Below are 12,010 nucleotides of genomic sequence, written 5' to 3'. Positions count from 1 at the left end.
ACGTAACGACAAGATTGGAGTAGGAAAAAATCTTTATGATATTCTTGAGAAAGATTGCACCGTACTCCGTTATAATTTTAAAACTTCACTTTGATTTGAATTGATGAAGTCTTGCGTTTCTTGGATTGTAAGAATTTCTATGTATGCTTGAATTGTAAAGTTCTGAATAATGTTTGTTATTTTGGATTGTAATTGAATTGTAAGGATTATAAAAGATGTCTAAGGTGACTTATATTCCCATATCATGCCACCTATTAGTAATGATTTATGAGTCATTTTAAATTAAAGGAGGGGCTGCCATCTCATACTTGTTAAATACATATCCAATATATCCCCAATTAATAAGGTGATGTCCCGGTACTCGGTAATTAATCAATTACCCGTATAATTAAGAATTTTCTCAAATTACTTAAAATTCTACTTATTTTTAATTCCCTTATGTGTATATATATATCATACTATCATGGTCATATGGTACCTTGTATGGTACTAGTCCATAAATATCGGGTATTAACGCTTGGCCCGTATTTTATCTCAACATGCCAAACTTGGACGAAAATTCATTTTCTTTGACTTGCTTCCTCTCTCACCTTCACGAATTTACTCATCACTTGTTTGAAATAGCATAATCCTTATAATCTCCAAATAATCTTTTCCTTGGACTGATATCAATTACTTTACGACAAATTCAACGTACAATACTACAGGTTGCAGCATCGTCGTAATTTAATAATGCGAAGCGTAACATCATCGTAATATAATACTGCGGGATGAAATATCGACGTAATATTGCGTGGCATAACATCATTTTCCCCTTTGGAACATTCGTCCTCGAATGTTGATTGATGCTCTTATCAGTTTCATAACTTATAGCTCTTGTGAATACCTTAATACTCTCCTTGCCATTTAGACAGTTGTTCTGTGAATAAATCCAAAGTCTAGGATATTCCCCCCTTTAGTCCTCTTTCTCTTACCACGACATGTGATCGCAATCTTTCCAATCTCGTAACTGTTGCTACCTCCTGTCATGCAGCCTGTATGACTCTGACTTTGTAAGTGCGCCTTATGCGACTCTTCTTTCCTTTTCCCTCCAGCTTTTAGCCAATATCTAGGCCTCACTTGTTAAATATATACAGAACTTGACAAGATGTCCCTCTGGGCATCTATAAGTATACTTGAAGTTCTTTGCTCGACACTTTGTTGAACTTACGAATATTGCTATATCTTATTTCATAGATCCGTTTATCCATCCGTTGTCGATTTACCTCAATGTTGATCTACAATCTTCCATTGATAACTTAAAACTTCTTGCGTAATACATTGCCACTAGGGCTTATGTTGCATCGAGGAATATTTGAAGTGATTTTCCTGATCCACTTGGGGGCGATACTGTACTTCAATAATTATATTTTATAGCATCCCAATGTGATTCACCTTACGTGGGTATTTTAATTCCGTACAATTCATGAAATCCTCTTCAAATCATTACTCAATCGAAGGCTCGAACGTCATCCTTTATCTACAACAATTACACCCTTATTCTATTACCAGGGCAGCATTCCACCTCTTCTAAATGCCATTTGTCTTTGGCTCCTTTGAGTTCATTCAGGCTATATTGAGCTTTGTATAACTTAGAGAAACCATCAGATCTTTTTGTTTCCATAGGCTTAATCCTGAGGACTTATCCATTTCGTCATCTTCTCACTCGTCCTTTCTTATCCTTACTCCTGTCTTCCTACAATCTTGTCGCTCTACCATATTTTAGCTTGCGACCCATACATATCCATTTATACTACTCACAGCCTTCCTTGAACTTCCTTGCACCATAGATTTCCTTGTGTTATTTTGGAACATCAAGCGAGACATCGCATCGTCTGTAACTTTCCTTCACTCTCTTAGCTATACCTCTCGATATTTAAAATCCATAGCTTGGAAGATATGCTACTGACGACGCCGCTATCATTCGTGGATACTGAATCTCAGCACTTTTAGCCTTCTATCTGAAGTATAGCTTATTCACCACCTTCTGCACCTGAGTATCTCGTACGTTGTTCACCTTTTGCTTACTTACCTTAAAATCTCACTTCACATATTTTATCTCTTTCATGAGCTCTCTTCCACATAGGCATAATTCACATCCACAACTTGAAGCTCTATTCTAATACTTGCACCTCTGGTGTATACACAATCCGATGGAAGCTTCATACTGACTTCTGATGAGGCTGGTACTCTTCTAACTGGCTTTATCGTAGAGCCGTTATAGAATATAGTTGTTGTACTATCTGTCTTGTACCTATGATATTAAGAGTGATCCTTCAATATTCTCAATCACGAGGTCTATAATTTTCTGGGTCCAATAATCAGACTCCTGATTTACTTCGTTGATGTAACTCTTTATTTTTTTTCTTCCTTCTGATCAGTCTTTTGGCTTAAGCTATCTTTCATTCTGCGGCTCATGGTATTAGTTATTGCTTTAGCCTTTCATGGACGCTCTAGAATATACATGATACATCCTCTAACAACCAAATCCTTTGTCTATGACCTGGGCTCAATTCTTTCTTTTAACTTATACCGGAGTCTTCTATGGCTGATCATTAATCGAATAATTCCTTTCGTTCCATTTCAGCTTTCTTCAAATGTAAGCAATTGCTTTTCCTGGTCTTTTTGCCCCATTTTGCATGCATACTTAGCTTATCTGAGTTCTCACGCATGCCAAAGTTTTTGTGCAACTCATATGGTCTCGAATATCACTTACTTCCTATTCATTAGTCGCGATAGATGCCACTTTTTTTATGGAGCGCATATACTGTTGTAGTGAGACTGTTTTTACATGACTATTTCTTCTTCACGTTACCATGTTTAGGTTAAAGCCTTCTTCCTTATTTCCTCAGCTAGTTTTTCATTGTGGTACTTAGGCGGGGGGGATCCTCTGACTCTTGTAAGGCTGCGAGCTTATCCCATCGTATGCCTGATGGAATTTTTGATATTCTTCCTCGCCTACAATTACCCATGGTTACTTATCTCCACACCCTTGTGCTTGTAGGGTTACTCCGGAACTAATATTTGACTGTCTTCTCGATGGCATTTTCTTTTATTTCCGTAACACTCATACTGTATCTTTTTAACTTCCCCAACTCCTATATGGATATTTTTCAAGGATCACGATGTCATAACCGTGAGGCTGAATTCCCCATATTGGGGTTCCCTATGTTTATCTTGCACGATCTGTTGATTTGTCTGTATTCTCTTGTCTAGCCATAGCTAGGCTCTTTTTGAATCAACTACTTATTGCTTGTTGGTCCATTCTCGTATCAATATTTCGCGTAATCTTTCTTGGGTCATTTCCTTTGTCTTAACTTAGATCTCGCACTGGCTTCTTATTAATCAATAATATCTCGGGCAGGAACCCTTACTTCCTCTCTCTGACGTCGTGTTTGCATAATGCTCTGGTATCAAAGCATATCTGTAGGCTTTGAATAAGTGCATTCTCATCCCTTTTTCGTTTTATCGCATTCTTCCTTTACTATCCCATAATTACTAGAACCACTAAATTCTGACCCAATGTCACGCCATTCCATATTCCCCCCTTTAGGGGAGTACTAAGAGTTGGAGCTATGACAATCTGCCTATAGATGTTCTACCTCGTCATTTTTGGCGTCCTTTCACATCATCGATGACCCTTACTCTCCTTGCGGTAATCCTTCTGTACTAAGGATAACGAAATTCCTTACTCGCGAGGTGACAATTACTATAACTAGCACGTATAATCTCTTAAGCATAATTTTGCTCACATTGCTTACTTTAGGGAAGCGTCTTCCTGAATGACCATTCTCTAAATTTGTCATGATTCTCCTTCTGTTGTCCATTCTATTATTGTCGGTACGAAATCTGAAATTCTCATGATGTTGACCATTATCAAATCACTAAATCCCTAATTCATGTTTACGTTATCTTATTCACCAGCCCATACTGATCTATATTATTCTGGGGTCTAGCTTTTCCTATTGGTAATCACGTTAGAGTCACGAACTTACTTCTTGAAATGAGGATATGACTTCATGGCCTATACTTTTTTGTTTTCTTGAGGCCTATCACCTCTAGTCTCTTCCTTCACCTGATTATGGACCTGGTAATACCGTCATCTTTTTGATCTACCGTTGTCATCCATGTATCGCATTTTACTCATAATTCTTCCTTATCTCTCTTCCCATTACTCTGCCAATATTTCTGCCTATCCCTTTCTTGTGAAAACTTCAACAAGACATTCCTTTGCTTTCTGCTCCCCTTGCTTCATTCATCTGTTCTTCGGGTTGCTCAACGTCCTTGCTCTACTAGGGACGAGAGTCACACTATATTTATCCTTTCCAGGCTTTCAGTGCCTATCTTCTGAAGTTTTTTTTTATTGATCATGCTAGCATTCACATCTAATTGTAATGTTCTAGAGTGCACCATCTAGGTGTCTCACAAGAAGATCTATTAGCACATTTATAATACCCTTCGAAAATGTCAACTAACACAAATAATCCATTCACCATTTTGGGTTACTCTAACCCCAGCCGGATCTTGATGTTCCTTCCTTTTCTTAAACCACACTTGTTAGCCCCCATAGGGCATAACTAAGATGAGTACGGCCAATTGTACATACCTTTTTTACTGTTGAGGGTAACTCTCAATGCTTATATTTTTCTGTCGGAACTGTAATACTGATAATCTTCATTAACTGGGTGCCTCGTACCCTTTTTCACCTTGCTTCTTTTACTTCTTGAAAGTATTTTCTTTCACCATAAAGGTGGTTAAATATTTTTGCCTTAAGGTTCCTTATCAAGAGGCTTACACGTCTTAGTATACACATGATCTGCTAAATACCTCATATTTATCCATCATAAGCATGATGCAAAAATTGAGTGTCTCTAACTCAACTCTTCCACAGCCACATTCAATCCCTTATCAACTGTCTTTCTGGATGTCGGCATCATTGTATTACGAATAAGATAGAGTTTAGGAAATTTAGTTCTTATAATTAAGCTCTACCAAACGATCTAGAGTAAGAAGAAAGAGTGACACTCCTAAATGCCCTGTAGCCTCCTACTTACAAGTGTGGTGCACAATACACCCATAAACAAGACTCTACTAGACACGACATGTAGACTCCCTAGGACAGAACTGCTCTGATACTACTTTTGTCACGACCCAAACCGATGGGCTGCGACGGGCACCCGGTACCTTACTCAATCGAGTACCAACATAACATATCTTTCATATTATTTTATCATAGGTAAATGAACTGGAGTAAAGCATGAGGGAATACAAACTTATACATATGCAGTACGGGCCTATAAGGCCGGCATGATTCTGTATATACTCGAAACATAGGCCGACAAGGCATACAAATATCCGTATACATGACATCTGTCTACAAACCTCTAAGAATACGTAATATCATAAAGTTCGGGACAGAGCCCCGCCATACCAATCAATAGATGTACTAATCATACTAACCAAATAGGCAACCTCGGAGCAAATGGAGCACCAACACCGTGCGTTGAGCTGATAGCTTACTTTGAGGGCTCATAACCTGTCTATCGGGACCTGCGGGCATGAAACGCAGCATCCCTAGGCAAAAGGGACGTCAGTACAAATAATGTACCGAGTATGTAAGGAATGAAAATCAGTAAATAATAAACATGAGAAAAACATGGAGTAAAAGACTCGACATGTACGTTTGCATAGCTCGGAAAACCATTTTTGTTATTGTGTCATGCATATGCATATAAATGTCATACCATGCATTGGTAATGTGTTCATAACATCATCAAGCCTCTGAGGGCATCCCATCATACCATCTCGGCCACTGTGGGCAAATCATCAACGTATACCAGCTGATCAGGTGGTGATGCGTATATAATGCCGTAACCTTTTTCCATATTCCATATACATATATATACATATATACGCGTATATAACACCATCTGAGTCATGGGTAAATTCACATGTAAATGAATGCAATGCATGAGAAGTACGTCAATTGGACATAGAATTTAGGTATCATTTAGAATAAAATTAATAGGCATCTGCAAATCAAAAAGTGTTTAAAAAAGAAAGAAACTATGCTTGAGAGACTAGTCACTACAGTAAAAGCTTCCAGATTTCCATGTGAGAATGGAAATTGTATAATAGTTCAAACAAGATTTCAAGGAGTGCTCTTCTTAATAAGGTCCGACTTTGCCCTTTAACCTTGTGTGTCCGTGTACTCAATCAGTTTCATAGCATATTTATGATTGCAACTTCCGGGGATAACTTATTATTAGCACAACTTGATTTCATTACATCTTTTTTGTTTCCATGTAACAAGTTCTAGCTAGCTTCGCGGCTGGAGGGAAATAAAAACATTTTTAAATTATTTGACAGCTAAAATTTCTCAGAATGTCATAAGACCACTAGGCCTTTGAATAAGATCATGCAGTAAACTTTATCAACTTACGTATTTTTCTGAGACGCATGAACAGATGATAGAATAACAAGATACAAGGGAATTCAAGAACATAGGCACTCCTAATAATTCTATGAATAGAGTCATTTATGAAAGTTGTGCATTTTCTCATTTCGTCCGTGTCGTATAGATCATGCCAAAAAGAAAGAAGGGATAGCCTTAACATACCTGAGTCGATTCTCTTGGCAGTCCCTTTAACATACGTTAATTGCGACAACACGTAACAGCAAGATCGGAATATGGAAAAATCTGTATAATATTCTTGAGAAAGATCGCACCGTACTCCGTTATAATTGCAAAAACCTCACTTTGATTTGAATTGATGAAGTCTTGCGTTTCTTGGATTGTAAGGTTCCTATGTATGCTTGAATTGTAAAGTTCTGAATAGCGTTTGTTATTTTGGATTGTAATTGAATTTTAAGGATTTTAAAAGAATGTCTAAGGTGAGTCATATTCCCATATCATGCCACCTATTAGTAATGACTTATGAGTCATTTTAAATTAAAGGAGGGGCTTCCATCTCATACTTGTTAAATACTTATCCAATATATTCCCAATTAATTAGGTAATTTCCCGGTACTTGGTAATTAATCAATTACCCGCATAATTAAGAATTGTCTCAAATTACTTAAAATTCTACTTATTTTTAATTCCCTTATATATATATATATCATACTATCATGGTCATATGGTACCTTGTATGGTACTAATCCATAAATATCGGGTATTAACGCTCGACCCGTATTTTATCCCAACATGCCAAACTTGGACGAAAATTCATTTTCTTTGACTTGCTTCCTCTCTCACCTTCACGAATTTACTCATCACTTGTTTGAAATAGCATAATCCTTATAATCTCCAAATAATCTTTTCCTTGGACTGATGTCAATTACCTTACGACAAATTCAACGTACAATACTACAGGGTGCAACATTGTCGTAACTTAATACTGCGAAGCGTAACATTATCGTAATATAATACTGCGGGACGAAATACCGACGTAATATTGCGGGCGTAACAGAACAGTTGCAAGATTTGCTTGATAAGGACTTTATTAGACCTAGTGTCTCACCCTAGGGTGCGCCAGTGTTGTTTGTTAAGAAGAAGGATGGATCGATGAGGATGTGCATAGATTATCGGCAGTTGAACAAAGTCACCATCAAGAACAAGTATCTATTGCCGAGGATTGATGTCTTATTTGATCAGCTTCAGGGTGCCAAGGTGTTTTCGAAGATTGATTTGAGATCTGGCTACCATCAGTTGAGGATTAGGGCATCCGATGTCCCTAAGATGGCTTTTTGCACTCGGTACGGGCATTATGAGTTTCTAATGATGTCATTTGGGTTGACAAATGCCCCAGCAGCATTTATGGATTTGATGAACCGTGTGTTCAAGTCCTATCTTGATTCCTTTGTGATTGTTTTCATTGATGATATCTTGATCTACTCCCGCAGCCGAGAGGAGCACGAGCAACATCTTCGAGTCATTCTTCAGACTCTGAGAGACAGTCAGTTATATGCTAAGTTTTCGAAATGTGAGTTTTGGTTGAGTTCAGTTGCTTTCTTGGGTCAAGTTATATCAGCAGAGGGTATTCAGATGGATCCTAAGAAGATTGAGGCAGTCAAGGACTTGCCTAGACCCACATCAGCTACAGAGATCCGGAGTTTCTTGGGCTTGGAGCCATCCTTTGAAGAAAGCGTAATAGCTCATTGGTCTAGCTCCATGGCACCGAAAATGTATCAGGGCTCAAGTGATTCACCGAAGCGACGAGACCTTTCTGTCCAGGTGCAGGTAGTCCGCATCTTCACAGACATGTCTATTTCACCGAGCCTCTCTCCGAGACAGTGCCCAGATCGTTACGCCTTTCGTGCGGGTCGGAACTTACCCGACAAGGAATTTCAATTTTACAAAAAATGGGAATTTTTTCTTGTTTCTTGAATATTAACTATTCAATTAAAATGCCCCGCCCAAGAGAGAGACCCAAGTCCTAGTAGCCCTGCCAAATGGTGATTCAGCATAGATTCTGCATCTTGAAACCAAGCCAATTTTGGCGCCGCTTTATGATAATGAACCCAACCAGCAAAAAGTGGGTTGTTACCGTCGGTTCGTAGAGGGGTTTTCATCTATAGCAGCCCCGATGACCAGGTTCACCCAAAAGGGTGCCCCATTCAGGTGATCGGACGAATGTGAGGTGAGCTTTCAGAAGCCTAAGAAAGCTTTGACTACGGCGCCGGTGTTGGTGTTGCACATAGGTTTAGGGCCATATACAGTATATTGTGACGCATCTCGTATTGGACTTGGTGCGATGTTGATGCAGAATGGTAAGGTTATTGCATATGCTTCGCGACAGTTGAAGATTCACGAGAAGAATTATCCAGTTCATGACTTGGAGCTAGCAACCATTGTTCACGCGCTGAAGATTTGGAGGCATTATTTATATTGTGTGTCGTGTGAGGTGTTCACGAATCATAAGAGTTTGCAGTATTTGTTCAAGAAGAAGGAGCTCAATTTGAGGCAAAGAAGGTGGTTGGAGCTATTGAAAGACTATGATATCATGATCTTGTATCATCCCGGGAAGGCCAATGTGGTGGCCAATGCTTTGAGTCGGAAGTCGGATAGTATGGGTAGCCTTGCGTATATTCCAATCGGTGACAGACCGCTTGCTTTGGATGTTCAGGCTTTGGCCAATCAGCTTGTGAGGTTGGATGTTTCTGAGCCTAGCCGTGTTCTAGCTTGTACAATCGCTCGATCTTTCTTGTTTGAGCGTATCAGGGAGGGTAGTATGATGATCCTCATTTGCTTTTCCTTAGGGACACAGTGCGGCACGGAGATGCCAAGCAGGTTACAGTTGGAGATGACGGAGTTTTGAGGATGCAGGTTCGGTTTGTGTGCCTAATGTGGATGTACTTCGTGAGTTGATTCTAGAGAAGGCCCATAGTTCCCGATATTCTATTCATCCGGGCGCCGCCAAGTTGTATCAGGACTTGCGGCAGCATTATTGGTGGAGGAGGATGAAGAAGGATATTGTTGCATATGTAGCTCGGTGTTTGAATTGTCAGCAGGTAAAGTACGAGCATCAGAGTCCTGGTGGTTTTCTTCAGAAGATTGAGATTCCTGAGTGGAAGTGGGAGCGTATCACTATGGATTTCGTTGTTGGACTCCTACAGACTCAGAGGAAGTTCGATGCAGTATGGGTTATTTGTGGATAGGCTGACTAAGTTAGCGCATTTCATTCCTGTGGTAGTTTCCTATTCTTCAGAGCGGCTGGCTGAGATCTATACCCGGGAGATTGTTCGTCTTCATGGTGTGCTCATGTCTATCATTTCTGACCGAGGTTTGCAGTTTACCTCGCATTTCTGGAGGGCAGTGCAGCGTGAGTTGGGTACGCGGGTCGAGTTGAGCACAACATTTCATCCTCAGACGAACGGACAGTCCGAGCGTACTATTCAGATTTTGGAGGACATGCTCCGCGCCTGCATTATTGACTTTGGAGGTTCTTCGGATCAGTTCTTGCCGTTAGCGGAGTTTGCCTACAACAACAGCTATCAGTCGAGCATCCAAATGGCTCCCAATGAGGCATTATATGGTAGACGTGCCGATTGCCAATTGGGTGGTTTGAGCCGGGGGAGGCTCGGTTATTGGGTACAGATCTAGTGCAGGATGCCTTGGATAAGGTTAAGATCATTCAGGATAGACTTCGTTTAGCTCAGTCCAGGCAAAAGAGTTATGCCGACCGTAAGGTTCATGATGTGGCATTCATGGTCGGAGAGCGAGTGTTGCTTCGAGTGTCGCTCATGAAGGTCGTGATGAGATTTGGGAAGAAGGGCAAGCTAAGCCTTAGGTTCATCAGGACTTTTGAGATCCTTGATCGAGTGGGAGAAGTGGCTTACAGACTTGCGTTGCCGCCAGGTTTGTAAGCTGTGCATCCATTGTTTTATGTGTCCGTGCTTCGGAAGTATCATGGCGATCCATCCACGTGTTAGACTTCAGCACTGTCCAGTTGGACAAGGATTTGACCTACGAGGAGGAGCCGGTAGCTATTCTAGACCGGCAGGTTCGACAATTGAGATCGAAGAGTTACCCTTTGGTTCGTGTGTAGTGGAGAGGTCAGCCTATTGATGCAGCTGCCTGGGAGTCTGAGTCCAGTATGCGGAGCCGATATCTCCATCTTTCACCGACTCAGGTACTTTTCTATGTCCGTTCGAGGACGAACGGTTATTTTATAGGTGGAGAATGTGATTTTTTTGTTTTAGAATCCGACTCCGTGTTTCGAGGCCTTGAAAACCTCATTTTATCTCTCCTCAAATTGCATGCGCAGTCCGGGCGCGTATCCGGAAAGCCCTTATGTGAAAAACTTAAGAAAAGATGATTTTTGGCTTAAAAAGATAATTTTAGTTGACTTCGATCAATATATTGGGTAAACGGACTCGGACCCGTGTTCCGACGGTCCTGGAGGGTCCGTAGTATAATATGGGACCTGGCGTATGCTCGGAATCGAATTTCGAGGTCCCTAGCCCGTGAAATGAATTTTTGAAGAAAATTGATAAGACTGAAAATGCAATAATTTAAATAATTTGATCTTGTTGGTAACGGGCCCATATTTTGGTTCCGGAGCCCGATACAGGTCCGTTATAAAATTTAAACCTTATATGTGAAATTTGGTGAAAAACGGAAGTGATTCGACGTGATTCAGACCTTTGGTTGAGAAAATAGATAGTTTGAAACAATCTTGAAATTTCATGTGTTTTGGTGTTGAATTCATAGTTCTAGATGTTATTTTGGCGATTTGATCGCGCGAGCAAGTTCGTATGATGTTTTAAGACTTGTGTGCATGTTGAGTTTGGAGCCCCGAGGGCTCGGGTGAGTTTTGGATAGGCTACGGAGTGATTTTGGAACTTAGAGAATTGCTGTTTGTAACTGGTATCTGTTGCAGGCCTCTGATCTCGTAATTGCGAGATCAGGCTTTGCATTTGCAAGCAAAACAGGCATGGCAATTGCGAGGTCTTCATCGCAATTGTGAAGAAGGCCTGGGCCAGCAAGGTTCGCAAATGCGAACATATCTTCGCAATTGCGAAGATAGTCTGGGAAGGGGTGTGATCGCAAATGCGATCTTTTTGTCGCATTTGCGGAGGTCCCTGATCGCAATTGCGATCATTACCTTCGTAATTGCGAAGGCAGCAGAGGTGTGGGGAACCTCGCATTTGCGATGGTTCTTCGCATTTGCGAAGCTCTGGTCGCAAATGCGACATCTGCAACTGTGCAAAAAGGGACTTAGACGGGATTTTTGATTCATTTTCCAAATTTTCAAAACCTGAACTTCAAGAGGCGATTTTTCCAAAGACTAGTTCTTCCCCAAATCATAGGTAAATGATTCTTAACTCATTTTTTTCAATTTATTTCATCTTTTTACAAGATTTCATCCTAGAATCTAGGGTTTTCATGGTGGAATTGGGTGTTTTTGGGTAGAACTTAGGAATTTCAAAATTTAGGGATTTAGACCTCAAATTGAGGTCGGATTCC

This window comes from Nicotiana attenuata, unplaced genomic scaffold (assembly GCF_001879085.1).
Source record: "Nicotiana attenuata strain UT unplaced genomic scaffold, NIATTr2, whole genome shotgun sequence".
Taxonomy (NCBI): Eukaryota; Viridiplantae; Streptophyta; class Magnoliopsida; order Solanales; family Solanaceae; genus Nicotiana; species Nicotiana attenuata.
The sequence above is the reverse complement of the archived record's forward strand: the minus strand, read 5'-3'. Positions refer to the sequence as shown.